Raw genomic sequence first — 27,514 nt, 5'->3', positions numbered from 1 at the left:
GCTGTTCTCTCACAAACAGCAGAGAAGTTGCATTCAAGTGAGGGTGGAAGGTCAAAGGTAAACAAGTTACTCTAATGCAAGAAACAAACCACAGAGATTGAAACAGGGATTGTTACTCTCAATAACAGAGCCATACATTATCTGTCCATTCCAACTGGAATTTTAAGGAGACAAAGAGTTTGAGTAAATAATTTAAAACTGTGCTTGACGATAAATAACAACAGCCACAAAAGCCTAAACTTCAGAGAGGTGAGATGGGTTTCATTCTCACCTTGTAAAGTCTTTTCCCTTTTTATTCACTTAGGCTGTGTATCCAATTGTCTTACAAGTCTTAGCTCCTATTTCTTTATGCTGGAAAGCTTCTCAGCAACTCTATTCTGGAGAGGGGATAACTCACACAAGTAGTAGATAGCTTAATATAACAGAACTGGAGGCCTTCCTACAACTGTTTTTATGATACTTGTGTATGTTTGTGACAAATGTATCAAATGGAATGCTTTAAATGTATATGGTTTATTGTATGTTAATTATACTGTCTTAATCTGTAAAAAAAGCAATATTAATAATGAGATAATAGCAAAATAATAATAATGGCATTATCTACAATGTAAACACAACACAAAGACCAATTTAAGATTCTTTATTGAAAGCATTTCCCCTTTAAGATTTGCTATTTTATAATTCTTTTTCTCTCTCTGTATGTGGGTGTGCTACAAAATACAGGAAAAGGGTAGCTCATTACATGGGATTCAGAAGACTTTTGTTAATGGACGTTATTTACCAACTACGATTTTCTTATAAATACTTCCTTCAATGGGTGCTTGAAGGAAGAAGAATGAAAAACCATTACACTTCTAAGCAGTAAGAATATTATCACTATCAAATAAACTTATAGATTGTAAAGTTGTGCTAGGTAATTAATATGCAAATTTGAAACATCTGGGAATTCCTTAAGTTCAAGGAAAAGGGCTTAGTGGCAAGTTCTATGCCTTATTCATTCTTTCTACAGAAGTGTTTCTCAACCTTCATCTTTCACCAGAAACATTTAGAGAACCTGTGAAAAAGAGCTCTCCTGGTCCTATGCCTGGCATTTTAGTACTGCTTGGAATTCTAGTGCCATAGGTCTTTGTAACAGGTCCCCAGCTCACCATGATGCTGCTGATTGAGGGGACCACACTTTGAAAAACCACCAGGACAAACATTTTCAAAGCTGACTATAGCTGAGAAAGCTTTTAAAAATTATATACTGCCCAAGTTCTACTTCCATTAACTGAATTTGAATCTCTGTTGCCCAGTCCAGGTATCAGCATCTTTTAAAAGTTCCGCAGTAGAATTTAAAGTGAATGAAAGCTTGGAACCTCTCTATTGTAGGATTTAGCAAAGCACTTAATTTAATAAGATCAGTAGTATTTGATCAGTGTTATTTTAAAAACTGAATATATTAATGAATGCACAAATATTTCTCTGTGAGAGTAAGAGATACTATGATAATATTGAGGCAGTTACAGTAAGACACGTATATTTGTAAATCTGTATTGCATTTACACACAAAGTATTATGAAATCATTTTTTGATGATAGACAATAATAATCAAATGCGAGAGTTATGTTTTATGAAAAGCCACTAATAAGTTAGGGTTATTTACCCTGTCTAGACCAATTCTAGATTCAAGCCCAGATTTAAATCTGCTCTCTGTCCTTTATAGGCTTGGAGGAAAAACTAAACTCTTTGAATTTCAGTTTTCTCATTAGTAAAAACAGGGATAGTGTGTACTGTGTGGGGTTGCAGTGGCTTTAAACAAGATGCCACATGAAGAAAATGCCAACCACTGTTACCGGCAGGGGTTTGGTGTATAATATCTCTTTCCTATCTCTTTCTCTTTTACTTAAATTGGAACATAGAAGGCACACGATAGGAAAGGTAAGACAAAATATAAGGCTGACATATGCCTGGTCCAAGGACCCAGATGGGAAAGCTCTGCTCTAAAATTTTAAGTGAAAGGAATAAAGAAATGGTGATAAAGTATTATTTGGTAAACTTAGCTTATTCCCTTGTGGAAAAAGGTTGAGAAATAAAGACAACAACATATTCAAGAATAATTAAAGAGATATCACAAAAGCAAATTAAATGTGCATTTTAAAAATATTACTGCTGTATTTATATGCACTGCAGGTAGAAAGTCAAGACACAGAGGTAAAGTTAGGAAGCAGGGTTGACCACTGGATTTATCATCAAGCTCAGGATGGAGATTTCTGCAGAGCAGTGCCCTTCTCAGCATCTGACTGAAGTTATTATTGAGTATGGAAAACGGGGATGTTGAATGGCCCAGTGGTTGGCTACTTTTCAAGCTTCTTCCCAGTTGTGCTCTGAAAGGGGCACCACATCATCCATCGCTGCTTTACAAAGAAATGATTACAGAGACTTGTCCCTTTGTTCCATATTGGTCATTCTCGCTAATTATAGGGAAGTTTGGGCAGCTGAAAGATGTCACTTTGCCCAGAAAGTAAATATTGGATGACCTAATTTTTGTGTTTAGTTGATGCACAGAGGAAAAAATACCATAATAATACTGCTGTTTCCTCTCAGCTGCGTCAGCTACACAATCAGCCCATGGATATATAACTGGATCCATCTGTTGATCTTTAATTGTATTAAGTATTCATTTACTTATGAAACCCAAAGTTTTCTCCTTAAAAAAAGTGAACCAAAAACCCTAGCCAATACATTTACTTAAATTTCTTAATTTGAACAAAAGTCAAACATCTAAGTGTTCTCTGAAACAAAGTAGATTTCCTATCATTTGATTTCCCTAATGACAATAGGATCAAAATTTGTGGTAGGACACACAGACTAGGTTTTCAACCAGTTCCCGTTCATTACACATGTGTGAGATGCTGGGCCTTAGGAGTGGTTTGGGGAGCAGCACACAGATGAACAACAGATCTACTTTTGTTGATATCTTTTTTCTGTCTAGCCAACTGTTCTATTTCGAGAAACAGCTTTTTGTTTTTTTTTAAAGGGTTGCCACTAAACTGTGTTACAGCTGACGGAGCAGAAGCAATAATGATGATGAAAAAAACTGGTAACGTGGAAAGGAGGTAACACCCACAAATCCGGGAATTGGCTCTGTGGGCTAAATAAAACTTTTTCACAGAACAGCTCTTCCAAAATGAGAGAACATGTTCCATTGTAACGAGACAACATGCCACTGTACTGTACAGAAGAAGCAATTTAACCAGTTTGGAAGATCCAATCTTTTTTTATGCTGAAGAAACTCATGTCTCTAAAGGAAGGGATGTCCTAGAACAATCTGTCTGTTTTTGCTCGAATTTTTTCTTCCTTAAAGAGCACTTCAAAGGAAAAAGCATACACAACATAAAGTAGAATCTAAATATACTGACTACATGGCCTCACAATAAAAATAAAAGATTATATGAAAGAATCCTGCCATTAGTAAAATAGATTAGATGAATAAAATAGAGTAGATTTGTGGAATAAAAAGGCAGAATGACTCTTAATGGACATACCTAGAAGAGTTTATAATTAGCATGATAATTCCGTCTACGTATTTTTCATTGTATACTTACAATGGACTCAGTATTTTGCTTAATTACACATTTTTTAACTTTAACCAGAAGCTTCTTAGTATTTTGCTCTTTAGGTTTTCTACAATAATATGATTATTTTTACTATTTATGTGTGTGCATTCACAATTTTTACAGGTGTGATCTGCTTTATACAAGAGATATGTTCCTAAAAATCTGATTTATATTAACATTTGGTAAATTAACAGATAGTTTAGACTTAACACTGTATAAGGAATAGGGCCATGTTAGATAAGAAAAACTCACAGCAGATCTCCTTTGTTTTATAAAACATTTTAGTAATATGAAAAACTACCTCATAAAACATAAGCTTGTTAAATCAGATTTAGATATGTGTTTAAATGTGTGTGTGTGTGTGTACAGAGAGAGAGAGAAGAATTAGAAAATACTTAACACACTTATAATTCAAAATGGTGTTCTACTTAATTTGCTGTGAATGAACCATACTCTACTAGCAGTTAGCTAGGAGCAGGAATGGAGTCCATGCTATGGTATTCCTGTTAGGAACACACAATATTTTACTTAGTGCTCTCTGTGCTCCAGACAGTCCACTAGGACGGTATACCCTCCATCTCACTTATATCACTTACCCTATGGAATAGGCGCAGTTACCATCCATGTTTTGATTTGTCATTTCATTTTGATTACAACTTAGGAATTCTTACCTCTATTTTAAAGATGAGAAAACTAAGGTTCAGAGAAATTAAATAACTTTTTTTAAGTGGCAGTATTAGGATTTTAACCCAGAACTTAATCAGTTTGTTTTGTCTCTCCCCAACCCAGTTGCCTTTTGAGCATATTTTGATTCTTTTTTCTTCAGCTTTAAGAGGTATAATTGAAAAATAAAAAATAAATATTTGAGATGTACAACATGATATAGGTATGAAATGATTACCACAATCAAGCTCAATAACCAGTTCATCAACTCACATAGTTATCTTTTGTCTATGATGAAAACAGGTAAGATCTATTCTCAGCAATTTTTGAGCATACAATACATTATTATTAACTAATATATATTATTAACTATACCAGAGTTCCTTTGTACAGTTATCTCTTGATGTGTACAAGAGATCATTTCAAGTTATCATTTTAAATCGCACTTGGTTGAAACTGTTATTAAATAAGTTTGATTTTCCCAGGGCTCACTTTAGTGGAAGGATGTGTCCCCAAAGCATGTCACATCAGAGAAAATAGAATTAACCAAACACAATCCACAAGGTAAATGTGGTATTTAGAACCTGAATATTACTTTAACAGTGATCAGGAAGTTTCAAATGCAAACACCAAGCATAGAAAATGCTATAGTTAACATTTGTTTCCTGTTACTCCATAATTCCAGAGACCCATTAGATCCTCTTAGACTTTGTTAGGGTGAGAGGTGGAAAAACACTGCGATTCTTAGGATTTATAAGATGGATGGTGGCTGGCCAGGAGAGGCAGAGAGTGCAAGAAAATGATTATGATAAGACATACAGAGAGTGCCTCTGCCCTCTTCAGCCTCCTTAGCAAAGGGCTCTAGTGTGGGACTACCCAGTTGCATAGGTGGTTGACAGATACAACAATACGTGTCAGAAGTCTGAATATGTGTGTGTTTTTATGTGTGTGGGGGATTGAAGGGGTTATTGAGATGCAAAGCATTTGTGAAGTATTGAATTTATTGCTACATATAATTAGTAGAGTAAATATGAGAGAAAAACTTGATAGCAATTGATTAGAAGCATCATTGATGAGAACTTACTTAGATGATTCAAAGTTAACCCAGTGCTTGTGATTAAAACTTTTTGTTTTTGTATTAAACAAACTGTTTGTTTTGTTAGGACAAAAAGTACAAAGAATACAGAGAATCCCTGTATATCCTATACACTTCACCCAGTTTCCCCCAATGTTGATATCTTACACTACCATGGTACATTTGTCAAAACTATGAAATTAACATTGGTATATTACTATTAACTAAACAATAGGTTTTTCATATTTTAAGTAATAGAGTTAAGAAGTTTAGTCCCCTAAACTCACTCTCCACTCTATAGCCTCCTCCCCTGTTTTGTGATATGTGACCAAGGATAAGACCAGACGCTCACAAGACTGTTGATACGTTTAGTACAGATTTGTTGATTCCACTAAGAGGAAGCCATTGGTAAATCTGAAGTTTCAATTTGATAAAAAAAAAAACAGTTGTTACTTGGGTTCCTACTAATCTCAGACTTTGATTCTCATAAACAAAGACATATCGTACATTTCTGAAGTGTTACAATCTACTTTTGAGGTAAAAGTTTGAAACAAAAATAATTAATCATAAAATAGTAGAGCCTGGATTTTGAGCAAGGAAATTGTTATTCTATTATTGGTCTTGCCCCTAAGTAGCTGCATGATTCCTTGTGGTTTTTCCTTTTTCATACTTTGAATATTGGGTGATTGGATTGAGTGATCTCCGGGCTCCCTTTCAGATCTGTGATTTTGTAAAATAAAATCTTGTAATGTTTCTTCACACCTGGTTGACTTTTTTTCCCTAAGGCAAAATGCTTATTTAAATACTTATGACTTTTTGAATTTCTCCGTCATTTATTTTTAATTATATGAGTGACGATCCATTTGTAAATATTGATGAGCTGAGATGGAAGGTTTTCACATTTTGATGCATGTATCAATTCCACTGTATTTCCACTGCTGAACAATTTTTCAGAACAAGAAATGTATAATGCTAGTACTGTCAAGAAAACAAATGTACCACTTTGTGCTAAAACTAGTCCAGAGTTTGTTAGTTCTTTAAAGTCTACTTAAAATTTGAAAAGTTTGAGCAATAGAAAATTCCTGATCATTGATTACTAAGGTATAGCGTTTTGCTTAAGCAATGATTAATTTGAAGATTGTGCACTATTGTAAACTGCCAAAATAGGACATCATCACATGTACCAGAAAGAAGCAAAAAACACTCTAGAAAGAATGAAATGTTGAACAATCTGAAACCACAGTTGAGCAGCTACTGTGGAGTTTTGTGATTGATTCTAAGAAGCAGAACAGGCCATCTGTTTCCAGCTAACTGGGGCACTTCCAAATGCCTCTCAAATCTCAGCTAAAAATAGAGGAAATTTTAGCAAAGTTTAGGCTCATGGTTAAGTTGGAGAACATAAACTATGAACTGTTTGCATTTAACCTTATTATGTAAAATACTGACAATTCACAATGCTTTCAGATCTGTGCCCCAACTCAGGGCATTTCTTAGATGGGTAATTGCTTATGTTTCCTGTGGCTTAAATGGGTTTGTGGGACATACCTGAGCTCAGATATCATTTACAAAAATAACTTTTTATTCAATAAGAAAATCTTAATCCAAAGCACATATCACTTCACCTACATCAGGATGAAAACCTGTTTTAGAAAAATGATTTGGGGTAAAATAATTGAATCCAGCCAGTTTTATTTATCATTATGCTAATAAACTATCTGCCCCAAATTTCTTTCTGGTCCTCTCTTTTCAATCGAAAGTTCAGGCTGGTGAAAAAGCTAGAGAAGAAAAATGAAGTGGCAGGTCTTGTCTTAAATCTGCACACCACTTCTCAGCTGTTTTTAGTAGTTGCCTGGAAGCCATTTGACTTAAAAAGATAGGGCTTTGTCATACATTGAAAAGGAATCTTAAGTTTCCCTGGTTTGCAGAACTTCAACATAAAGTTTGAATTACATTTCTCCTAAATACATTTTGAGGGAGGTACATTTTCTAACATCTCTATTATAAAAGTACCGTAAAATAAATGAGACCACATAATACGGTTGAATGTCATTGAAAAGTTCAGTGGATTTCATTTACCTTAGATTGGTATTGAAATTGCACTGAAAGTCTTTTCTTTAAGTTTCTAGAAAATGCCCAAGTCCTAAAATGAAACACCACCTTTTTGTGGTGTTTGTTCTTTAGAAGAGCAGATTCTCACTCATGTGTCTGCTAAGGCATTTAAGAAACATATAACTTTGTTTGATGGCTTGATGGGGAGTGAAATATAATAAGTAGGGAGAGTTTGCATGAACATTCTAAAATAAGTTTTCAGGCAGCAGGTGTCTGAGTGATGGGCCCTGAAATAAACACAGGACAATGTGGTTGTGTTGGAGCAATACTAAAGGGTGGCATGTACATTTTTAAAAATGAGGAGATAAAGTCAAAAGACAACACACAGAGGAAAAAGAAATACATAGAAATTCAGAAAAGAAGCATGAGTACAGAGAAACATGTCAGACCCTGGTCGTACACTAGACCTTGAGCCAGAAGGCGAGCAACTCACAGCACAGAAAGTATAGAAGAAACTTGTCTAGGAACCATGTCACCTGATGTTTTCATATCTTATTTCTTCCACTTAATGGTTATGTAATGTTGGGTAAGTTATTTATTCTTCTAGTCAGTCTGCTCTTCTCTAAAATAGAGTACATGAAAGTAACTCACTTCATAGGCTATTGTGAGGGTAAGTGGCATGATTCACAAAGTACTGTAGAGAGCACAGTGTTACACCATGGCAGGCACAAGCTGTTATTATTATTGTTGCTGCTGTTGTATTAAAAAGGAACATCGGTTTCTGTTTCTGTTTCTGAAAATCATGCAGACTTTAAAAGTCTTCATCACTGAAAACTGGTATAAAATATTAATCCATCATCCCAGTTGCATAAATAGATAATAATGTACACAATTGCATCATTCTTAGAAGTCAAACAGCTTGCATAATTCATACTTACAAATAACATTCTCCAATATGAGGAAATGACGATATTAGTTGGATAGGTATAGACTTTGAATATTTTCTGGCATCTATTTTCATTGCTGCTACTTCACTCATTATGATAACAATAGGGTGTTATAATATTCTTATTTGTGCATTTGTGGTTGGAGATCACACAATGATCACCTAAGGTGCTGAGTAATTTATATACTATTTAATTTAATCCTATATCAAGTAATTTAATTTTTTACAACTCTAAGAGCTGAGTATTACCATCTGAAATGGTGATATTAAAATATTGACACCTAAGGATATTAAAACAGTCCAGGTGCAGTGGTTCACGCCTGTAATCCTAGCATTCTGGGAGGTCAAATGGGTAGATTGCTTGAGCTCAGGAGTGCAAGACCAGCCTGAGCTAGCTCAAGACCCCATCTCTTAAAATAGCCAGGTGTTATGGCAGGAGCCTGTAGTCCCAGCTACTCCAGAGGCTGAGGCAAAAGGATCGTTTGAGCCCTAGAGTTTGAAGTTGTGGTGAGCTATGTCACCACGGCACTCTACCCAGGTTGAGAGAATGAGACTCTATCTCAAGAAAAAAACAAAAACAAAACAATTAATGTTAAAACAAATCATGATCAAGGTAGACATTTGTTAGAGAGAAGGACCAGGTTTTGAATCTGGATTTTTCTGAGTTGAAAGTCATTATGGAGGAGGAGAGCAAGATGGTGGCCAAGTAACAACTTCCTTGCATCTGGGCACCGTGAGTGCGGGGAGATAGGACTCCAGGCATCTCTGGCTGGTGGATATGCCTATCATCACCCCTGCGAGGATACAGAGAGTCAGCGAGAGACTTCTGGACCCCAAGAGGAGGACTAAAACAGTGGAAAACTGGCAACTGGTCGCGTGTGTTCAATCGGTCTAAACCCGCCCGCAACTGTAAGTTCAGTAGCAGCGAGACTGCAAACAGGAAAGGCCTTACCTGTGAACTGTTTTGGTGTCTTTGGACTTGGCACTCAATTGAGCTGCCTTGGGGAGAGCCTGAGCAGGAATGTGGAGAACTTTGGCCATTGTCTAGGGCCCCAGTCTGAGCCGCTGAGCCAGACTGAACTAATAGTGTTTGGCTGTGGACCACAGAGAGCCATTGTGAGCGATCTGCCCCGGCAAGCTCCGCCCTCAGGGTTGCAGAGCTAGAATCGGGTGGGAGCTGGTAACCCAGCACTGAGTAGCCTAAGGGTGGGGTCTGAGCCCTAACGCTCAGGGGCAGAGTGAGACTGGTTTTGGCACACTGGGTAAGTGGATAGTCACTTCAGCAGTGATTCCAGCGACAAGCACTTTCCTGGGAAGGCTTTTGCTCAGCAAGTTTACAAGTTCAAAGTGCCTTTTAAGTGGGCTGAAGAGAGATTTAGGGTGTCTACCTGCTGGGGTTTGAGAAATCAATGGCCTCCTGTCGTATCAGAACTGTGATTAACATCTCATACCCCAGAAGACCACGTGTTGCCCAGACAATATTCAACAACATATACATACTGCTTTGTTTTTGGTTGTATTTTTTTTTTTTTCCGTTTGGTTGTTTTTTTTGTTTATTTTGATATTGTTGATGTTGTTTTGTTTTTTAATTTCAACTTTTCCGTACAGATCTTCTTTCTTTCTCAATTTTTCTAGTTTAATTATAATTTCCCGTTGCTGCCTTTTTTAATAACTAGAACTTCATTTTGCTACTGTTTCTACCGCTATTATTAGGTTTTTCACCTAATTTTATCCCGTAAAGTTTTCTATTTGCTTGTTTTGGTTTGATTTATAGCATTTTTGTCTTTCATCTCTACTTGGTGGAGGTGGGGTACTGTGTCTGATCAGGTTAGCAAAGAGCTGCTGACCTCAAGGGAACTACCCAACTGGGCACCCCCAGAAGGTGTTTTTTTTTAAGGTTGTGTCAAAGTACCCTACTGTACACCTATATTGCTTTGTCTCCCTATTTCTGTGCCTCTCTTCTTTTTGTAAATATTCCTTTTACACATCCCCTCTCCTTTCTCTATTTCTTTTTCTTCTTTTCACTCGGTCCTCCTTTCTTTCATCCCTTTCTTGCTCTTCAACCTTCTCACCCTTCTACCCCTGTACCAAAAGGACTCATCTAACCCTTAGTCCACAGGCACGAGAACTTAAAGAGCAAGAGGAAGTGAAAGGAAAATTAGGGCAAGGAAACAGATAAAAGAAATCACTCATGAGGAAGAATCAGCAGAAAACTCTAGGCAACATGAAGAACCAGTCCAGAACAACCCCACCAAGGGATGATGAGGTAGCTACTGCAGAGGATTCCACCTGTAAAGAATGTTAGGAATGACAGAAAGGGAATTTAGAATACACATGATAAAAACAATGAAAGAAATGATGGAAATAATGAAGGAAACTGTTAATAAAGTGGAAAATAACCAAAAGGAAATCCAAAAACAGAATCAAATAAGAGATGAACGATATGAAGAATATAAAAAGTATATAGCAGAGTTGAAGGAACTGAAACAGTCAATTAGGGAACTTTAAGATGCAATGGAAAGTATCAGCAACAGGTTAGACCATGCAGAAGAAAGAATTTCAGAGGTAGAAGACAAAGTTTTTGAGATAATTCAGGTAGTAAAAGAGGCAGAAAAGAAGAGAGAGAAAGCAGAACATTCACTGTCAGAATTATGGGACTTTATGAAGCATTCCAACATACGAGTTATAGGAATCCCAGAAGGGGAAGAAGAATGCCCCAGAGGAATGGAAGCCACACTAGAGAATATTATAAAAGAAAATTTCCCAAATATCACCAAAGATTCTGACACACTGCTTTCAGTGGGATATTGGACCCCAGGTCGCCTCAACTCTAACCGAGCTTCTCCAAGACACATTGTGATGAACCTGTCCAAAGTCAAGACAAAAGAAAAGATTCTGCAAGCTGCCAGGAGTAAGCTCCAGTTGACCTACAGGGGCAAATCCATCACAGTGACCGCAGACTTCTCTAATGAAACTTTCCAAGCAAGAAGACAATGGTTATCTACCTTTAATCTACTTAAACAGAACAATTTCCAGCCCAGAATTCTGTACCCTGCTAAGCTAAGCTTAAAAATTGACGGAGAAATCAAACCATTTACGGATATACAAACATTGAGAAAATTTGCCACAACAAGACCTCTCTACAGGAAATACTTCAACCTGTTCTGCACACTGACCACCACAATGGATCAGCAGAAAAGTAAGAACTCAGAAATTAAAGGACAGAACCTAACCTCCACACTGATGCAAAAGATAAAACTAAGCAATGGACTCTCACAAAATAAGATGAATAGAATACTACCACACTTATCAGTTATCTTAATATATGTTAATGGCTTGAATTCCCCACTGAAGAGACATAGATTGGCTGACTGGATTAAAAACCACAAGCCATCCATTTGCTGTCTGCAAGAAACACACCTGGCTTCAAAAGACAAATTTAAGCTCTGAGTCAAGGGTTGGAAGACAATTTTTCAGGCAAATGGAATTCAGAAGAAAAGAGGAGTTGCAATCTTATTTTCAGATACATGTGGATTTAAAGCAACTAAAGTCAAAAAAGACAAAGATGGTCACTTTATATTGGTCAAGGGAAAATTACAACAAGAAGATGTTTCAATTCTAAATATTTATGCACCCAATTTAAATGCTCCCAGATTCTTGAAACAGACCTTACTCAGTCTGAGCAATATGATATCTGATAATGCCATAATAACAGGGGACCTTAACACTCCTCTTACAGAGCTGGGCAGATCCTCTAAACAGAAATTAAATTAAGATATAAGAGATTTAAATGAGACCCTAGAACAACTATGCTTGATAGACACATATAGAACACTCCATCCCAAAGATAAAGAATATACATTCTTCTCATCACCCCATGGAACATTCTACAAAATTGATCATATCCTGGGACACAAAACAAATATCAACAGAATCAAAAGAATTGAAATTTTACCTTGTATCTTCTCAGACCATAAGGCACTAAAGGTAGAACTCAACTCTAACAAAAACGTTTGACCCCACACAAAGGCATGGAAATTAAACAATCTTCTGTTGAATAACAGATGGGTGCAGGAAGAAATAAAACAGGAAATCATTAACTTCCTTGAGCATAACAACAATGAAGACAGAAGCTACCAAAACCTGTGGAATACTGCAAAAGCAGTTTTGAGAGGAAAATTCATTGCTTTAGATGCCTACATTCGAAAAACAGAAAGAGAGCACATCAACAATCTCACAAGCCATCTTATGGAATTGGAAAAAGGATAACAATCGAAGCCTAAACGCAGTAGAAGAAAAGAAAAATCCAAAATCAAATCAGAGATCAATGAAATTGAAAACAAAAGAATCATTCAGAAAATTAATGAAACAAGGAGTTGGTTTTTTGAAAAAATAAATAAAATAGATAAACCATTGGCCAGACTAACGTGGAATAGAAAAGTAAAATCTTTAGTAACCTAAATCAGAAATGATATATGGGAAATAACAACTGATCCCACAGAGATACAAGAGATCATCTCTGAATAATACCAGAAACTGTATGCCCAGAAATTTGACAATGTAAAGGAAATGGATCAATATTTGGAATCACCCTCTCCCTAGACTTAGCCAGGAAGAAATAGAGCTCCTGAACAGACCAATTTCAAGCACTGAGATAAAAGAAACAATAAAAAAATCTTCCAACGAAAAAATGCCCTGGTCCAGATGGCTTCAAACCAGAATTCTATCAAACCTTCAAGTAAGAGCTTATTCCTGTACTGCAGAAATTATTCCACAAAATTGAGGAAGAAGGAATCTTCCCCCACTCATTCTATGAAGCAAACATCACCCTGATACCAAAACCAGGAAAAGACCCAAACAAAAAGGAGAATTTCAGACCAATCTCACTCATGAATATAGATGCAAAAATTCTCAACAAAATCCTAGCCAATAGATTACAGCTTATCATCAAAAAAGTCATTCATCATGATCAAGTAGGCTTCATCCCAGGGATGCAAGGCTGGTTTAACATACGCAAGTCTATAAATGTTATCCACCATATTAACAGAGGCAAATATAAAGAGCACATGATCCTCTCAATAGATGCAGAAAAAGCATTTGATAAAATCCAGCATCCTTTTCTAATTAGAACACTGAAGAGTATAGGCATAGGTGGCACATTTCTAAAACTGATTGAAGCTATCTATGACAAACCCACAGCTAGTATTTTACTGAATGGAGTAAAACTGAAAGCTTTTCCTCTTAGAACTGGAACCAGACAAGGTTGTCCTCTGTCACCTTTACTATTCAACATGGTGCTGGAAGTTCTAGCCAATATAATTAGGCAAGACAAGGAAATAAAGGGAATCCAAATGGGAGCAGAGGAGGTCAAACTCTCCCTCTTTGCTGACGTCATGATCTTGTACTTAGAGAACCCCAAACACTCAACCACAAGACTCCAAGAAGTCATCAAAAAATACAGTAATGTTTCAGGATATAAAATCAATATCCACAAGTCAGTAGCCTTTGTATACACCAGTAACAGTCAAGATGAGAAGCTAATTAAGGACACAACTCCCTTCACCATAGTCTCAAAGAAAATGAAATACCTAGGAATATACCTAACGAAGGAAGTGAAGGACCTCTATAAAGAAAATTATGAAATCCTCAGAAAGGAAATAGCAGAGGATATTAACAAATGGAAAAACCTACCATGCTCATGGCTGGGAAGAATCAACATTGTTAAAATGTCTATACTTCCCAAAGCAATCTACCTAGTCAATGCCATTCCTATCAAAATACCAACACCATACTTTCAAGATTTGGAGAAAATGATTCTGTGTTTTATATGGAACTGGAAAAAACCCCGTATAGCTAAGGCAGTTGTCAGTAATAAAAATAAAGCTGGGGGCATCAGCATACCTGATTTTAGTCTGTACTACAAAGCCATAGTGCTCAAGACAGCATGGTACTGGCACAAAAACAGAGACATAGACACTTGGAATCGAATTGAAAACCAAGAAATGAAACTAACATCTTACAACCACCTAATCTTTAATAAACCAAACAAGAACATACCTTGGGGGAAAGACTCCCTATTCAATAAATAGCGTTGGGAGAACTGGATGTCTACATGTAAAAGACTGAAACTGGACCCACACCTTTCCCCACTCACAAAAATTGATTCAAAATGGATAAAGGACTTAAATTTAAGGCATGAAACAATAAAAATCCTCCAAGAAAGCATAGGAAAAACACTGGAAGATATTGGCCTGGGGGAAGACTTCATGAAGAAGACTGCCATGGCAATTGCAACAACAACAAAAATAAACAAATGGGACTTCATTAAACTGAAAAGCTTCTGTACAGCTAAGGAGACAATAACCAAAGCAAAGAGACAACCTACACAATGGGAAAGGATATTTGCATATTTTCAATCAGACAAAAGCTTGATAACTAGGATCTATAGAGAACTCAAATTAATCCACATGAAAAAAAGCCAACAATCCCATATATCAATGGGCAAGAGACATGAATATAAACTTCTCTAAAGATGACAGACGAATGGCTAACAAACACATGAAAAAATGTTCATCATCTCTATATATTAGAGAAATGCAAATCAAAACCACCCTGAGATATCATCTAACCCCAGTGAGAATGGCCCACATCACAAAATCTCAAAACTGCAGATGCTGGCGTGGATGTGGAGAGAAGGGAACACTTTGACACTGCTGGTGGGACTGCAAACTAGTACAACCTTTCTGGAAGGAAGTATGGAGAAACCTCAAAGCACTCAAGCTAGACCTCCCATTTGATCCTGCAATCCCATTACTGGGCATCTACCCAGAAGGAAAAAAATCCTTTTATCATAAGGACACTTGTACTAGACTGTTTATTGCAGCTCAATTTACAATTGCCAAAATGTGGAAACAGCCTAAATGCCCACCAACCCAGGAACGGATTAACAAGCTGTGGTATATGTATACCATGGAATACTATTCAGCTATTAAAAAAAATGGAGACTTTACATCCTTCGTATTAACCTGGATGGAAGTGGAAGACACTATTCTTAGTAAAGCATCACAGGAATGGAGAAGCATGAATCCTATGTACTCGATTTTGATATGAGGACAATTAATGACAATTAAGGTTATGTGGGGGGGAGGAAAAGCAGAAAGAGGGACGAAGGGAGGGGGTGGGGCCTTGGTGTGTGTCACACTTTATGGGGGCAAGATATGATTACAAGAGGGACTTTGCCTAACAATTGCAATCGATGTAACCTGGCTTATTGTACCCTCAATGAATCTCCAACAATAAAAAAATAAAATAAAAAATCATCTAACAGTTAAAAAAAAAAAAAAGAAAGTCATTATGTACATTTTCTCAGTATGCTGTACCACTTCCTAATCCTTCTTGTCAACTTTTTGATAGGAATAACCTTCTGATTGACCTAATCACTTTCACAGAAATAGCGATCCTATGGATTTCTCCCCTTCTACCTGCAAATGGGAATCTTCTGTGTTGCTTACTCTCGCCATCATCTGTGACTTATGGTCTTGTATTATTTTTATTTTGAGAATGGAAACTTTTGTGAACCTCCTTACTCCTTCTGGAAACTGTAGATATTATTCCAAAGGCAGATGCTGGGAGGTTAATGTTCTATGTATGCAAAAACCTGGGTAACATAAAAGCTTTTTGGAACCACAGACCAAACTCACAGCAACTTCTAAATGATTCATATTCTAGGAATAGAACTCTTTGGTTACTCTCTTGTGAACTTTGCAAGAGATTTTATATAGGTCAGATTTATGTTGTGGGGAGATTAAAGAGTTCACACGGCTCTTGTTTTCTTAAGAGAACTTACTTTCCTATGTAATTTCTTGAACCTATTAAAAATACCAGATAAACTAAGAATCTCAAATCACCATTTAAACTTATAGCCAATCCATTCATTAGCATTTAACTTCTAATTTCACTTATAGACACCAATCATCTGTTTATGAATCCATTATTTGAAAAGCATAATGCCTTTTTAAGGAATTTGAAATAACAGAAACAAAGATAAAGGTGGTTTAGTCTTTAGCCTAGCACACAAAAGCTGGTTACCACTCACATAGTAACCAAAATACAGTATGTAGTTTTAACTGCATAAACCAAACCAGGATTGACAGTGTTTCTTTTGATAAGCACTGCAGGAGTGATGAATATTGACTGTTCAAACATACGAAGGATGTGACTTCCTTCCTGGCCCACCTTCCTTTCAAAAGAGAGCCTGCTTACTCCCTTAGCATCAATTCCTAGATTTCTGTTGCTGTACATATCACTGGTGCTCTGTGGCCCTTTGGCCTTTGACATGTTGCAAAGGTACACAAGGAAGAATAAAGTTCCATGAAGGTAAGGTGGAGAAGAAAATATTTATTGGTCAAAGAATAAAAGTAAATGATGAAAATGACAAATGCCAAAGGATCGACAGCAGCAATATAGTTGATTAAAAGGTAGGAAAAAGTGGAAAGAATAATGGCACTAGATGGGGTGGTTGTTAAGAAGCAAAGTCACATTTTGTGTGTCCAACATCAAGATCCTGCTATTTAATTATGTGGCTAATAGGGAACTCAGAGGTCGTTTATTCTGAGTAATAACTTCTTACAATAGTCAACCAAGTAACATCTAACCTTTGCCCATCTATGGTAAAACCAAATTGACTTCTTATCTCAAGTGTGTTGCATTTAATTTTTGACAATTTTGATTATCAGAAAGATTTTTCTGCAGATCTACTTTAGAGGGTTGGGGATATAAAAACCAAAAACTGTATTTACACAATTGCCTAAGTCTTGTCCTACTAGGTTGGAAAAATGTGTTCATTGTTTATCATTGAGTGGTATTTTCCAAAAACTCTTTAGTTCAATTTTTGTTTTAATTTACATGGGGCAGGATTTATAGGTGTCATTCAGGGATAAAGCTGTCCAACTCTGGGCATGTGCCAAAGGTGGCAAGAGGCACCACAACAACAGGAACGGGCAAGTCCAGGAACACCAGAGCATTTGGGAAAGGGGGCCAGAGGCAGCAGGAGCATTGCCAGGCAGGGCCAAGGGAGCCACATGAGGGCTTTTGAAGAAGCAGCGGAGCTGGCAGGGTTCTGGTAAGCCCAGACCTTGGTGCTGCACAGAATTTGTCTCCAGTTCCTACAATAACTAAGACATCAGGAACAGGATTTTCTTCCTTGTTACAGCCCTGACACATTTTAAGTCTGGTGTTGAGTCAAAGTTTGCCTCCCCTGCTTCTCTGCCCTTTGGTCCTATTTCTATTCTATTCTCACATTATATCACAGCATTTATAATGTTTAAAAACACAATTAGCAAGGCCTCAGCTCCAATCTCATCTCCTCTACAGGATAGTCTTTGTCAAGGTCATTTGATACCACCACCTGTGCCTTCTTTTTCTTTTCTGAACATTGTGCAGATTGTCGAAGTCTATCTTTGAGATTTTGTTCTAGAACTGAACACAATTTTTATTTGGTTTGGTTGTTTTCCTTTTGCTTTGTTTTTGCCCCAAACTGCCCCTTTATAAGACTTGTTTCCTGAATGCGCTGTTCTCACATCCTATTCCCAGTCACGTGTATCCTGTTCTCAGCCAAGATGAGTTCCCTTTACTTTTCCTTCTATCACAGAAAGGGAGGCTTTCCTTGAACCAGAGACCTAAATAATACCTTCGTTGACCCCACTTGTCTCTTGTCCCTAATTAGTTAGTTAACTAATTCACTCACTTAAAAAATATTTAGTGATCATACACAATGTTCAAGATGCTGTGTAAGATATAAACATTAGGGATAAAAGTCTTTATTATCTTGCAGGCTATTGGGTAAACTCTAATACAAGTGTGTAAATAAAACAATGTAAAATTGACCAAACTAAGCATTCCTGGTGGGAGCCATCTTGTGCTACACAGAAAGAGTAGAACTTGTATTAACAGAGATGGAGGAAAAGTGCAGTTAGGACAGCTGAAAGCACACAGATAATAATCAGTAGGCCAAGAAAATATGGGGCATTGATTGGGAAAAATTCATGTGAGTTAGCTCAAGTTAAGGGTATGGAATGAAAATTCATGGAAAGAACTGTATATCTAACCTACAAGTTTATAAATTTTAAAAAAATTCTCCTTTTCTTCCAAGGTATCAAAATCAGCAAACAAAAATAAAAGCTGATTTTAAACTGCTACATCAAAGGTCGATCTTTAACATAAAGGCTAACTCCTGGCAAGAACATTAAGCTTTTAAATTAAATAACAAGAAAAATTGCTAAATTATTTTCACTGTGTGTGTGTGAGTAAGTAACAGGAAAACCACAAATACTACAGGATGATTTAGTTTAATTCTTTCTGGAATCAGGGAGTTTATTCAACTTTATTTTGAGAATATTCATAATGCAAAAGGTAATGTACATTTTTGAATTTTGGAAACAATTTTTAAAGAAATAATAAGGCAACAGATAATGAGACCTTGTGAAACTGCTGAAGAAACCTCTTAGCATTTATTTGGAGGTTCAGTCTGATTATAAAGTCCAGTAAATGAAGAAGCATGAGGGACACTTTTCAGTCTGCAGACACACTGAAGAGTTCAAATTGCTGGCAGTCAAGTCTTATGCTGGTGTCTAGACAATAATTTTTAAAGCTGATCCTCACCACTACTATGCAACAACTATGCAGAGATTGAGATGTAATGACTATGTCCATGGCATCACTATCACATAGCAAAACCCTGTGCCTCCTGGTTGATTCCAGCAAGGATCTAAAATCTGAAGGAGGACATTTTGCAATGACATTTTGATCCCTGTCTCCACCTAGCTGCCATCATTGTATTATCTCATGTTCTTTGCATCTTGTTCCAGGAAATAAACACATATTTTAATTATTTTTAAGTTTTTCTATATAAAGACTGGCTCTTGCTTTGTCTCCCAGGCAGAATTCCTGGGCTCAAGCAATCCTCCTATCTCTGTTTTCTAAGTAATTGGGATGACAGGTACAAAATACTTGAGTTCTGCAGAGATAAGGTCTTGCTATGTTGCCCAGGCAGGTCTTGAACACCTATCCTCAAGTGATATTCCAAACTCTATTTCCCAGAGTGCTAGAATTACAGCCATGAGCCAACACAGTTGATATTATTATATACAATTAACAAGTATGTTTGTTAAAAATGAAACGAATGCAAAAATGTGTTTATTAACTATGTCTAAAACGGAGCCTATTAAAATAGGTTAGTCTTCCAAACAAAATAAAACCAAAAGACCTGATTGAAATTATACATTCTTTAGAAACATCAAAGACTGTGAACATTGCTTGAAGAAACATTAGACTCAGTAGAAATAGCAAAAAAAATTTCACAAAGGCTAAAATTGCATAGAGTAAAACTTGTTATTAACTAAAATTGATGAAAGAATAAAGTTTTCTTGATAAAAATTAGTTCTTTAACACTTAAATTGAAAAAAAGTTGAACTTTATAGAAATGTCACAAAAGAAAACTCATACCTCATGTGGGATTTTTAAAATTAATTGATGAACTAAATCTTTGGTGTGAAGTTTACATAGAAACGAACTTATCTTGATAAAAAATAATTTCAACAAGATTAAAAAGGAAATGTAAAAGAATTATTTAACTCCGCTGTATAGGTATTTGATCAAAAAGTTAAATTAGTTTAATGAAATTTATGAAAGAATTCTCCAGTGGGGACAACACTTCCAGAGGGTTAGAATGGGAGAATAAAAATATCTTATATTCATCAAAATTAATTCAGTATTTGCTCAGATAAAGATTTTTTAATTGTCCAATTATTGACTCATAGAAAACAGAGTACTTTACTAAAATAATCTCGTTAAATTTGCCACCCAAAGATGGAATATTTCCTTTCTGAAGACTGAAAAATTTTGTTTCACCAATGTAAAAGAATGTCAAATTCTACAAATTCTATAACTTGGCAGTGGCCTTGAACTACTGTTCTTTCTTCTCTCTTTTCTCTTTCTTCTCTCTCACACACACAGTCTATATATCCATCCTCTTTGTAAAAAATGACCTTCATAACATGACTTCTTACACCATTCACCAAGCAGGCTGCTGACAGTGAGATGACAGTCACGATTCTTCAGGTGCCAACAAAATGGTACTGGTTTATTCATTTGAGTATTCCTAACTCCTCTGAATCCTAATATATCATAGTATTATTTTTTGGAATTTTGTGGATATATTTACATTGCTAGTTGAGTGAAATATATAAAACCCTGTGTTGGAGAATGGAATCATGTGCTTTCACTTATGACACACTCTTACTATAAATCATATCACGATCTACTTTTTGAAATCACTTGCTGAGTTACTTCCGTGTGGGTCAGGAAGCGTCACCTTCTATCCCAAAATATACCATTTCAGCCGCAGAATAGTTTGCAACCCGTAAGTCTAAGCCAGAATGTTTTAAAAATTAATGAAATTAGCTACCACTAAAACATGATTTTATGAGCAGATGATAAAATTAGAAACACTGCCCTCCTGTGAGTCACACTCAAAAGCTGCCAGCCTTGACAGAATTCCATTTCAGGCTAGAAAGGCTGCTAAAAATAAACCTTTAATCCCTGACCATCAACAGCAGGTTTTTGGTAGAGACTGAAGGCAGTTTGGGCACTGGCTTCAATGCAGCAAAAAAAGTTAAATAGAAATTCTTGAGAACAAAATCAGCTGTCACAGTATTTTAATAAAAGAGGGCCACATCAGTAATAGCAATCACAGCTACTACAGCAAGAGCAGCAGTGGCAGCAGTAGCAATGAACATGCCCCGAGCATTTAGTAATCACTTTATATCATTTAATCCTCATAATAACCTGATAAAGTTAATCCAGCTAATCCTGTCTCTATTTTTCAGGCTATCCCTTAGATAAAGAAGTAACTCACATAAATTTATAGCTAGTAAATAGAAGGGCCCATCTTTGAAGTCTGAATTCACAACACACATTTTTAAAAATTGTCATAGAACAGTATAAACCACAAGACCAATCTGAGGCTCACACAGAACTGTCAAGTCAAAAGTTAATTTTATTTATTTATTTTTTTAAATGATTTTTGTAGAGACAGAGTTTCACTTTACGGCCCTTGGTAGAGTGCCATGATGTCACAGGACTCACAGCAACCTCCAGCTCTTGGGCTTCTGCGATTCTCCTGCCTCAGCCTCCTGAGCAGCTGGGACTACAGGCGACAACGCCTGGCTAAAAAGTGCAACCAAAAAATAGCCGGGCGTTGTGGCGGGCGCCTGTAGTCCCAGCTACTTGGGAGGCTGAGGCAACGGAATCGCTTAAGCCCAGGAGTTGGAGGTTGCTGTGAGCTGTGTGAGGCCACGGCATTCTACCGAGGGCCATAGAGTGAGACGTTGTCTCTACAAAAAAAAAAAAAAAAAAAAGTTAATTTTAAATACTTTGTAACACAGAAAATGGACACAGATGTTGAAAGCTGCATAAAGCTAGCTGTGAGCTAGCTTTTATTCTTGTCTTTAATATTCCAATTAAATGCATTTTCTAGTATCCAATTTCTGCAGGTCTACTTGAGTTAACTGCAGAGGACAGAGGTGCAGACAAATATAACAGGATGTGAATCTGCTGGTTTTCAAAAATGGGGGCCTCTATAAATCTTTTCTATCTTGAATGGGGTTCTGGGCTCTGAGTGACAGAGGAATTAAAATTGAGTTTTTATCTTTGCCTTTCCTGACTAATCTCAATGGAAAAGTAACCAATATCCCCAAAGACTCATGTCCAAGTAAAAGACATGTTAGTATGGAGATTTTGGCAGTAGCCTCCCTAAGGTTGAAGACCACATGTGGCTCAAAGGGGTAGGGCACTGGCCCCGTATGCCAGAGGTGGCGAGTTCAAGCCTAGCCCTGGCCAAAACTGCAAAAAAAAAAAAAAGAAAAGAAAAAAGAAAACATTTTAATTACTTCTGTTCGTGGTTCATTGGATAAGTCTTCTATACAAAGCAAACACACATACATGCATAACAAGAAAGAAGAGAAAAGGTACTGAAATTTTTATGTCGAAAGGCAAATTAGTTTAGATAAAATGTTTAATTAATGTTTTATTTCCTGTCAGGTGTCTACAACTTATGTTCATGTTTGCCAAACTCTTGTATGGGAAAAGTATCCTAGTGGAAATTTTATATAAGTACATGAATCTGATTATAAAAAGTACTCACACAAATAGGGAAACAAAAAGAAGAAAACTTTTCATTAGTGCTAATATTGAGAGTGTAAGACCAATTACCTAAAAATAGCATTTGTATTTCTTTTCCTGAGAATGCACAGCTGGACAAGAGAATTTGGGGGATGTTATGAAGAAAAATATTTTCAGTGTTCTTTAAGTTTGGATTAAAGTTTCTTAAGTTGCTCTTATTAACTGCTTAGCCCAGTCTCACCTTCTTTGCTTTTTGCTATCTCAGGGTTGTACCCAGATAGCTCAGCCAGAGCCCCAACACATCATTTTGGTATTATCCCTAATTCTTTCTTACCCTGTGTCTGGGATGGCAAATTTGTGATCAATGTGCTTGATCAACAATCACTACAACTTGGTAAATGGTCTGTGAAGCTAGTGAATGATACGCCATGACCATATTAATGTAAACAGCTATGATTTAATTAAAAAAAATTAAAAAAACAAAACCAAAACAATCACTACAGATATTTTGTTTGGGGCTTACACTATGTTTTCCAAGTTCCGAATTATTTGCCAATGCTTAAATATTAGAGATTTATTTTAAAAATCCTGATTCCCAAATTCTCCAGAAAAATCAGATGTGGTCACACTTTGTATTTGTGTTGGAGTAAGGTCATGGTTAGTTCTCTCAGATGGGAATTGCATTCTCCACTTTTTCCAGAATTTAATTTCATTAACCCTCAGTCTAGTACATGGTCTACTTCACTCATGTCTGCAGTGTTCCTTTCTCCTTTAGCCTTTTGATTTTGCAACCTCAGCTATTCATTAATTTTCTCCTATAAAGAGACCCACCCCTTCCCCTTCTCCTTTACTCAAACATATTGTGAGATTCCCTCCTTTCATGCATTTATTCACGCTGAGCCTCTCACTTACAATGTTCTTTGATAAATCCTCCAAAATACACTCACCTTTTGAAGCCCAGCTTACATGTCATCTTCAGAGAAATTCAATCAGAATTATTTCTGTGGCTTTCTGAGCTTTACAGGAAGGTTTTACTTGTGCAAACATTTACCAAACTAACATTCTTGTCTTTTTAAATTTCATTTTACTTTTTTTGCGGGTACTTTTTTTGTGTCCACCTTCATTTTCTAGTGAGAGTATACTTCTAGAAGGCAGGCTCTATTTTTTAATACTTAGTATCATTCACCGCACTGTGCCTCTCTTAGAGACTTAAGAAATATTTATTTTATAGCAAATATTGAAAAAAATGTATTACAGGGTTTAAATTCAACAATTTCAAACACTTGGTTCTTTTTGTGTTCTATCTTTATATCTAGTCTCTTAGAAACATAATCTGCAGTATATTAAATTGTCATCTATTCCAAAAGAATTACTATGATTAATATAACAGCCAGAAGGAAGTAATTGTATAGTAAGCATATTTGATGATAACTTCTCAAGACAGTAGCGTAATTTATTTTCCTGGTAACCAAACAATTCTGTTTGAAGGACTGGAGATTTGAGATCTTAAGTTAAAGTAATTTTCGGATATAAAAGTATTCCCAATGGGAATAAGGTATAGAGTTAATTAACCCTTATCCAATTGGCCTTCTTGGGTTAGCTAAAGATTATTCTATATTTCCAACAAAACATACAATAAAATCAAAGTGGAATTTAGGTTCGATTATTTGGGTAGAAATAGATACCGATTCTGGCAACATCATGAACTTCACTAATGTATAAATGGTGCTGGTAAGATCATGCACTTAGCTAATGTGGAAATATTATATGTATGGTATATCTTCATGCATATATAATACATATCATATAAATTCTTTCAAAAGAGGAGTTTGCAATCTCCATACCAAAAATGAAGAGTAGAAAGTTAGAGCCAACACCATAGTCATACTGCTGATAGGGGACAGACAAGGGTAGCTAAAGGGTGGTAATAACATCAACGGCCTTGGGTTTCATGCCTGTGCAAGGTACAGAAGGCAAGTAACACCATCCAGATTTTCACAAATTGAAAAACATTAGTAATAATTGTTGATAAAGATATAGGGAAAGAACACATATAACACTGATAACTAATAAACTGGCACAACTATTTCAGGGAATAATTTGGCAAGACATGTTAACTCTGCAGACCCCAGATATGTTAACTTTCCATGGCTCCAACTCAAAATTGGGAAATTTTCTCCCCTTTATATTTCTGATTTTTTGGATGTAATTACAAAGCTCCTGGGTCTAGCAGAGTTATCAGTCTGCGTTAAAGCAATGTCTAGGAAATATAGGAGCAATCGTCCCATTTTCTTGAAGATTTTGGCTCTCTGAATTTGAGACAGTGTGAGAATGGGATGAGGGACTTCCCATGGCGGGGGGGGTGGAGTGTCTCCAAAAACTTAAGCTATCTGTTGATTACATTTTAAAATCCAACCCTATTTACCTGCATTTGATTTTTTTCAGAATGCTACAGGGGTACAAATGTTTTGGGTACATGAATTGAATCAAACTTATAAGTGTGCCCACGACCCAGACAGTGCGGATTGTATCTGTTAGGTGGGAATTTACCTTTTCCCTCCTACACACTCCCACTTGCTTGCTTTTCATTGAATTTTACTACCAAATGTATACATGGGCATTGATCAGTTAGTTCCAATTTAATAGTGAGTACATGTGAAGTTTGTTTTTCCATTCTTACTACACTTTACTTGGAAGAATGGTCTCCAGTTCCATCCAGGTTGTTATAAAAGTTCATCATTTTTTTTTTTTTTATGGCTGAGGTATACTCCATGGTGTACATATAACTACATCATATTCATCCACACACTTATTGATGGGCTCTTGAGTTTATTCCATGTCTTTGCTATTGTGGATTGTGCTGCGATGAACATTTGAGTGCTTGTATTTTTTTCATAAAATAACTTTTTCTTCAGGTAAATACCCAATAGTGAGATTGCTGGATCAAATAGTAGGTCTATTTTGTTCTTTGAGATATTTCTACATAACTTTCCATACCTGGCTTTTAATGAAAACCTCTCTATTTTCTTAGAACAGCTTAATGGATGTTCCCAGTTTTCAATGATGGCTAAAAAGCGATATCTTTATCCTGGCCTTTACATTAATTTTTGTGGGAAGAAAGGACAGTCTGCATCAGGGGGTTGCTTTTCAGAGGAACTTTAATCTAGATGCAATATGTTTAAATTTAATGAGGGAGGGAAACAGGCAAAGACAGGTAAGGTCAAGCTATTATTACAGCATTAATTGCTCAAATTTAATTTCTAAAATTAATTCTAATTAAAGCTCCATTTGTATTTTAAAGGCGAGAAATTTTTTCTAATATTGATCTAAATGAGTAAATGGGTAGAATGGCCCTACATTATTTGTTTTACCCAAATTTAAAAAGTATAATAGTTAAAACTGCAACATTGTTGTAAAATGAGACTGTCAAAAGAAGAAAAATGAAGCCTCAAAACCATCATAAGTACACATAATAATTAAAATGATTACAATGTCATATTTAATTAGTAGAAATAAATGGGTTATTCGATAAATACTCAGAAACTGGTTAGGCATTTAGAAAATTAATTAATTAGGTTAGATTCAAGCCTGGAATCAGCTAGATCAAACTCTCATTGACCACCCTTTTTTCTCTGAATGTTCACGTTACCTTTTGGACCACCCTAAAATTAGTATCTCCTGAATAAGATATTTCTTCAATCCTGAACTCATTGAAAAATAGAGCACTCACAGCACTCCCTGAGCCAGAAGCATATTACTGTTCATAATCTGAACAGCTGTACAACTCTGGAAAAGCCAATAGGGTGGAAAGGAAGCGGCCAGAGGAAGGCAGAGTTCTTGAGTGATTGAAGTCAGAGAATCTTCCAGGAGGAATACAGGAAGCCAGTGAGCAGTGAGCAAAGGGTCATCTCAGAACAAAGACTCCTCTGCAAAAAATACCCAAAGGAGATTCATTCTTTGAAGTCTAGGGCCAGGGCAGGGCCCAGGATCTTTAAGAGCCAAGAATATTCCTGGAGAGCTAAAAGACTATATAGCAAGACTAGGAAGCAGCCCCTTGTGGGGATTCTGTGTATAGTAAGATTTGATTTGTAAGCAGCACCCTGGTAAATTTATCTCCAGCTGGAGGATGGAAGCACGTCTGAGACATTTACTGAGATGGGAAATGCAGGGGGAGAAAAAGAAAAAAAAACAGGGTAGGGAATAAGGAGAAGTTGAAATGATTAGTTTTCTCTTATATTACTGATGAAATTTAAGTTCTATAAGGCTGAAAGCATTGCTTATAATTTCTTCCATGGAAGCTATCACATAGTAAGAAATTGAAAACATATTTACTGTTGAGTGATGCACTGTAACACCACCCAAATCCCAAGATAAATGGCGAGGAATAGGGCCTCTAAAATTGGCATATTAAAATGGTATAGAGGCAGATATGAAGAATATTACAGGGATTTCAATAAAATATATATGTACTTCATATACTTCCCCTTCATATACTTTTTATATTACATAAAAAACTTTTGCACTGACCAACATCAACAGCCTTGATTATAAAGTATCAGCTGCTCAACACTTTAACTGTGGGATTATGACATTGTGGTTTTAGTTTTTACTTTCACTATCAAAGCTTACATGTCTGACTTGTTTGGTTAATAAATATATCAGTATGAGTAGTCCAAAAAAGCTGTGCTTTTATGTAATCACTTTGAAATTTCACATTTCAAATTAGTGAGTTAGACTTAATAAATATTTAACACTTATACCCACATTCAAGGCTCATAGTCGTATTAATCTAGTAATTATTTTTTACAATAAAATAATAAATAGACTAATGCTTTATAAGTTTGCAATGTGTTCCTCCTTGATTAGGATAATAGCTAAAGTTTATTCTTTAGTAATATCATAAACAGAAGGATTATAATATATATATAAATTTACTGTCAATTTAATCAGTGGAAAACAAATAGTACATAATTCATCCTTAGAAGAGAAAAATAGAAGGAAATG

The 27,514-nt window shown here is 36.1% G+C and overlaps 1 protein-coding gene across 1 annotated transcript in view; it reads right to left on the bottom strand.

Moving 5' to 3' along the window:
- The window catches only part of KCNH8 (potassium voltage-gated channel subfamily H member 8), a 433,959-nt gene that overhangs the window by 103,901 nt on the left and 302,544 nt on the right, over nucleotides 1-27,514 (bottom strand). The window lies entirely within an intron of this gene.

This window comes from Nycticebus coucang, chromosome 8 (assembly GCF_027406575.1).
Source record: "Nycticebus coucang isolate mNycCou1 chromosome 8, mNycCou1.pri, whole genome shotgun sequence".
Classification (NCBI taxonomy): domain Eukaryota; kingdom Metazoa; phylum Chordata; class Mammalia; order Primates; family Lorisidae; genus Nycticebus; species Nycticebus coucang.
Note: the sequence above shows the minus strand (reverse complement) of the source record. Positions and strands in the feature narration are given on the sequence as shown.